Here is a 6,251-nt window from a genome sequence, read left to right on the forward strand (position 1 = left end):
CCTGAGCGTTCAAATCTTCTATGATGATTTTGACGTCGTGGCTTGGGCAGTTATCGTACTCACGCTCTAGCCGCGCGTAAAATGTGTTCTTATCATCATCAGTGCTTGGACGTTGATTATGCTGAAGTTGACAAAACGGCCTTTGATCCTCAACCTGCACATTCTTTCCTTCATCGGCCCATCAATATGAAAGCTGCTGTGTGTGTTGCCGCAGCTCTAGTAGATGGTATTATTACCTTCAAACGTTCGCACCATTGATCATTTCCAACCTCCTGCAGCGCTACGATGCCGAATCCACGGTCCTTGAGCACATCAGCGAGTATGCGTGTGCTCCTGATGAAGTTGAGAGATTTGCAGTTCCACGAATCGAGTTTCCAATCGCTAGTCCCTTTTCGACGCAGTGGTCTTCGCCGATGGTTCCGGTACTTGGGGAACATCCATAAATTACGTAACGCTTAGATGGGGAGGGGGGTTGAGTGAAGTGTGATAGTCCATACAAAAAGTTTTGATGATTCATACAAAAAGTGTGACATGGGGAAGAGGGGGGTTGAAAAAGGTCGATTTTTACGTTACGTAATAAATGGATCTTCCCTTGTTGATAATTCGTTGCGTAAGTTTTTTTAAAGGCTGACACCAAACCCCCTAAATTTCTAGAGGACCATTCCTTCTTATTTCTAGTATACCATGGTGCACAGTTTCCCTTAGAGTCCCACGCTGGCACTCGAACGATGTTCAGCCGCCTTTAACATGGAAAACTGACGCTGTTGTGAGCCGCTCCTAACATGGAGAACAGACGCTCAGTACGATTTGCACCTCCTCCGCCCGTTCCGAACCGAGAGATTGAATTTATTCGCGTGATTGTACGATAATTCCCCGAATGTAACATTTTTTATTTGAGTGCGGCACAAAACGATGAGTATCCAGTTAGTCATGGGGAAAAGGCGTAGGATTCCCGATCCGGAGGTTTCGAGTTCGATTCTCGGGTGCTTCCGGATGGGAAGCATTTTCGGCTCCTTAAGCACGGTGTATCCATTGCCACACAAGACATGCCACTGGCAGGCACGAGAAAGCTTTCAATAACTGTGGAAATGCTAGTAGAACACTAAATGGAAAATCAGCCCACGGCAAAGTCAGGAGATCTCGCTTTCTTTAAATGCATAAGTTTGCTAGTTACGATCAACGCATCTGCCCGGTTTAAAGCAAAAGGAAAAGATAATGTCTTCTCAAAATGAACGCGTCTGCCCGGCAAAAGAAGAAGGGAGGAGATAATGCGTCCTGTAGATGATAACATCGTCCTGTATTAGGGGCGAGCATCTGTCCGCAATAAGGCAAGAAGAGGAGATAACTCGTTCACTAAAGGAGCGTGCTTGCCAGATATAATAAAGGATTGATATAAAACAATTATAAGTTTCAAACCTACTGCTATGCTACACCACACTTATCTAATAAATTGACGTTTTTTAAGAACATGCTATAAAAACGACATTCCGGTAATTCGGAAAAAGGTATAATCCATCAAATGTCATACCGTGAAATTTACATACCGTTCAATGCTATTCTCAAAACGAATTGAATGAATTCGGATTCGAAAATGAATTCGGATTCGAAAATGAATTCGGTAAAATAATATACAATCAATACATAATTCTTAAGATGGGATCTTATATATTTTTTTCCTTATGCTGGGCAAATTCGCCTGCATCAAAATAAGAGATCACATTAATCCTTATTCTTATTCTCAATTCATTCATCTTTGCATTATTTCGAGCTAACGCCTATTTCTGAAGAATGGATCACATCTTCCATCATCTTAATTCGGACAGATACATATTATTAAAGAATGAATAATAACATTAATTATCTGGGAAAAGAACAACAAAGCCCCTGGGGTTGACCAACTACCAGGAGAGCTATTTAAACACGGTGGTGAGGCACTGGCTGAAGCGATGCACTGGGTAATTACCAAGATGTGGGAGGAAGAAGTTTTGCCGCAGGAGTGGATGGAAGGTGTCGTGTGTGCAATCACATTGCTGAACGCCGCCTACAAGGTACTCTCCCAAATTTTATGCTGTTGACTAGCATGAATTGCAAGGGAGTTCGTGGGGCAGTACCAGGCGGGTTTTATGGGCGAACGCTCCACCACGGACCAGGTGTTCGCCATTCGCCAAGTACTGCAGAAATGCCGCGAATACAACGTGCCCACACATCATTCATTTATCGACTTCAAAGCCGCATATGATACAATCGATCGGGACCAGCTATGGCAGCTAATGCACGGACACGGATTTCCGGATTAAGTGACACGGTTGATCAAAGCGACGATGGATCGGGTGATGTGCGTAGTTCGAGTTTTAGGGGCATTCTCGAGTCCTTTCCAAACCCGCAGAGGGTTACGGCAAGGTGATGGTCATTCGTGTCTGCTATTCAACATCGCTTTGGAGGCGATAATATGAAGAGCAGGGATTAAGACGAGTGGTACAATTTTCAATAAGTCCGTCCAGCTATTTGGCTTCGCCGACGACATAGATATTATGGCACGTAACTTTGAGAAGATGGAGGAAGCCTACATCAGACTGAAGAGGGAAGCTAAGCGGATCGGACTAGTCATCAACACGTCGAAGACGAATTACATGATAGGAAGAGGTTCAAGAGAAGACAATGTGAGCCACCCATCGCGAGTTTGCATCGATGGTGACGAAATCGAGGTGGTAGAAGAATTTGTGTACTTGGGCTCACTGGTGACTGCCGAAAATGATACTAGCAAAGAAATTCGGAGACGCATAGTGGCTCGTACGTACTTTGGACTCCGCAAAACGCTCCGTTCCATCTATGGTGGGGTGCAGATAGCGGACGGTACGTGGAGGAGGCGAATGAACCACGAGTTGCATCAGCTGTTGGGAGAACCATCCATCGTTCACACCGCAAAAATCGGACGACTGCGGTGGGCCGGGCACGTAGCCAGAATGTCGGACTGTAACCCGGTGAAAATGGTTCTCGACAACGATCCGACGGGCACAAGAAGGCGAGGTGCGCAGCCGCAAGGTGGATCGATCAGGTGGAAGATGACTTGCGGACCCTCCGTAGACTGCGTGGTTGGCGACGTGTAGCCATGGATCGAGCCAAATGGAGAAAACTCTTATATACCGCACAGGCCACTTCGGCTTTAGTCTGAATAAATAATAATCTGGGAAAATACCCACTAAATAAGGGATACATAATTACATATACAATTGCATTATTCCGAACAAATGCATTATTTTTAAAGAAGGAATCACATTCACCATTGCCTCATTCTGGGCAAACGCATTGTTTTTGTTTAAAAGGATTCACATCCACCATTGCCTTATACTTCTCAAGAAGGTATATACAGGACAGGAGTTTGATTTCAAAGATAGAAAAATATCAGAAAAATATATTAAGCTCGTTTAGTGGAATGTATTAAACCGTCTAAGACGAATTAAGTACTGTCCATTTAATTCCACCAGTTAATTTTCGTTATCTTTGCAGATACGTATTTCGACCACAACTGTGTGGTCGTCTTCAGTGTCTAAGTCGAGTCAAGTACAAGACACTGAAGACGACCACACAGTTGTGGTCGAAATACGTATCTGCAAAGATAACGAAAATTAACTGGTGGAATTAAATGGACAGTACTTAATTCGTCTTAGACGGTTTTATGGAAAAATATTTATCAGAACGCTCTCAATAGTGACCTTCCTCTAAGTCACCGGCTTTGACTTGAGTAAGCCTCAATGATCCTAAACTGAAAACCTGGCAGCAGGTGATAATTGATGTATTTTCGGGCAACATGATTAAAATTTCTATAATGATCGCTTCCGGTTTTTTGTTGCGTTTCTACGATGTACGAAACTCCTGTGATGAACGTTCCTTTTTCCGAGAAAATCTACTAGCTCGTTTGTTCTGCTTTTGATCGAGCAAGATTCCCAGTTAACCATGCTCACCCCAACAGCCATCTTCAATGATGAACATGCCAAAAGTGAAGAACTGTTTGGAACGGATTTTGAAATATGGATAGATTCTCAATCAATTTATATTACATGTGGGTAATAATTACCTAAAACTTTGCCGATGATTGGACAAACAGTTTTTGAGTCAAAATAAAAATGATATTCTTAAGATTTTTTGTAAAGCTCTTTTGATTAATTAGGGGAAATTTTAGCAAAGAAGTTTACAACTACGCATTTCCGGTGGAACCTCTTTGGTATAAATACTCATTCTATACAGACGGTCAAATTGCTTTTATTTTGCCGTTATATGAATATATTGGACAGCATCCAACACACGTGTATGGTTCTAATACCCTGAAGCGAAATCCATCGTGGTGTTTGCCATTTACAAAGCGCTCTAACGACGAGTTAATGAATTATCATAAATGGATTCTCACCGGCCAGACAGATATCACCTTATTATAAACAACCCACAAACGACTTTTCGAATGATAAATGGCACTTCGGTGAACTCGAATGCCAATAACAACAACGACCGAACAACGGTTTCTGCGCCCGAGTGTTGCAAGATTTATGTTCCATATATGGTAATTAAATGACATTTTGACAGCCTTCCAAACGCTACCGAGACCACGAAGGTAAGGATGCGCGAATAAGAGGGAAGACAGTAGATCGTCTGGAATTCAACAGCAGATATCGGCCTATCTCTCATCTAAAGGGGCAAATGGTTCGATTTGAAGGTCATCCTCTCCACTCCGACGATATCGATTGTCATTCGCAGTATATTTGATGTCAGGGTAACAAATTTTATGGCTTCTGATCTTCTGGAAAGGTTCTTCAGACTACGATTGGATTAAAATATTCTAAATTTCTAATCCTACAGCTGAAATGCTTGATTGGACCAAGATGGAAGTTTAAAAATGTGAGCTTAGTTATAAATACTTCCATCACATCTATCTTGCTACTTTTCATGCACGGCGGTCCACTGAACCCACGGACCGGTTGTACAAATTAGTTGAACAAATTCCACTTCTTATCTCGTGGCTTTCATTTTTGCATAATTAGCTCATGTTGGGTAGCAGAGTGAGCTTACTTAAAGTTTCGCCACCGCCCGGCGAGTCCATTCAAGTAGGTACCTACGTATCCTCCGGGTTGGGTCGGGGTTGAGTTACCACAACTGGAGTCATCCGTAGTCAACTGGTCGAGGAGATCCATTAAAAATTTAAAAAGTTTTTCGTTTTGTAGCTCGTTTGCACTTCCTTGGCAACTGCTTTGCGAGGACGGCACTTTGCCTATGCCCAGTTTTCTTAGGCATGACGGAGTATGTAGTGGCGATATGCAAATGAAATCGCTTTATCTTAATGTATAGCGTATCTTTCGTGATAAATCCAATAGTGGCCAAACTGCGTTACTCATCAGTTATTTCGTGCAATGCATGTATGCTCTAAGCTTAAGTAGATTGTTATTGGTGAAAATATTGGGGGACTGTTCCGAACTCCATCTCACTGAACATATATTCATCTCATCGGGAAACAAAGAAATTGTCAACATGCGTCCTAACTGCTGAAACAAAATCTTAAAAATAAGAAACAAATCAAATTGCTTTTCATTGCTTTGTTTTTGATGGGATGAATATCGGATCCATGAGAGCAGTTTCCCTAAATGGAATAAAAAGTAACGTCTCCTGACCGTTTCCATGATGGCCATAATGGTGGTTGCTATAAATAACATGTGACAGTACCTGCTTGCGATGCTAAACTGTATTCGACGATGGTTGGTGTTTTAGAAATCATTTTCACATTGTTTATTATTTTCAGGAACTTTGTTTTATATTATTTTAATTTACTTTTATATGTATATAGATGATACTATGGCAATTTCCTTGCAGAGAATTGAAAATAATCTCATTTGAAGTAAAATTATGAACAAATAATTAGACAGAAGGCTTAATGGGTCTATTTTTGAAAGAATTAAGTGAAATTTCATGTGTTCTGAAATCTGAACAAAATTAACAGTATATTCAAAAATATTGAGAATGTAGCTAACACTATTTTGAGAGCCTATTCCACGGGTACAAGCTTTATTATGATCAAGCTATGATAAGGAGTATCTTGATGTTGAAGTTGTCGTTTAACTTTATATCATGTTATAAATCTCGTAATCTAAACAGACTATAAGCATCATTATTACTTTCATCATCTTTTAATGATAATTCAAACTACGGACAAAATTAGATGAAATTCTATTTACGGTTGTATATGAGGAGCTAATGGTAGATAGAAG

The sequence above is a fragment of the Armigeres subalbatus genome, chromosome 1, assembly GCF_024139115.2.
Source record: "Armigeres subalbatus isolate Guangzhou_Male chromosome 1, GZ_Asu_2, whole genome shotgun sequence".
Taxonomy (NCBI): Eukaryota; Metazoa; Arthropoda; class Insecta; order Diptera; family Culicidae; genus Armigeres; species Armigeres subalbatus.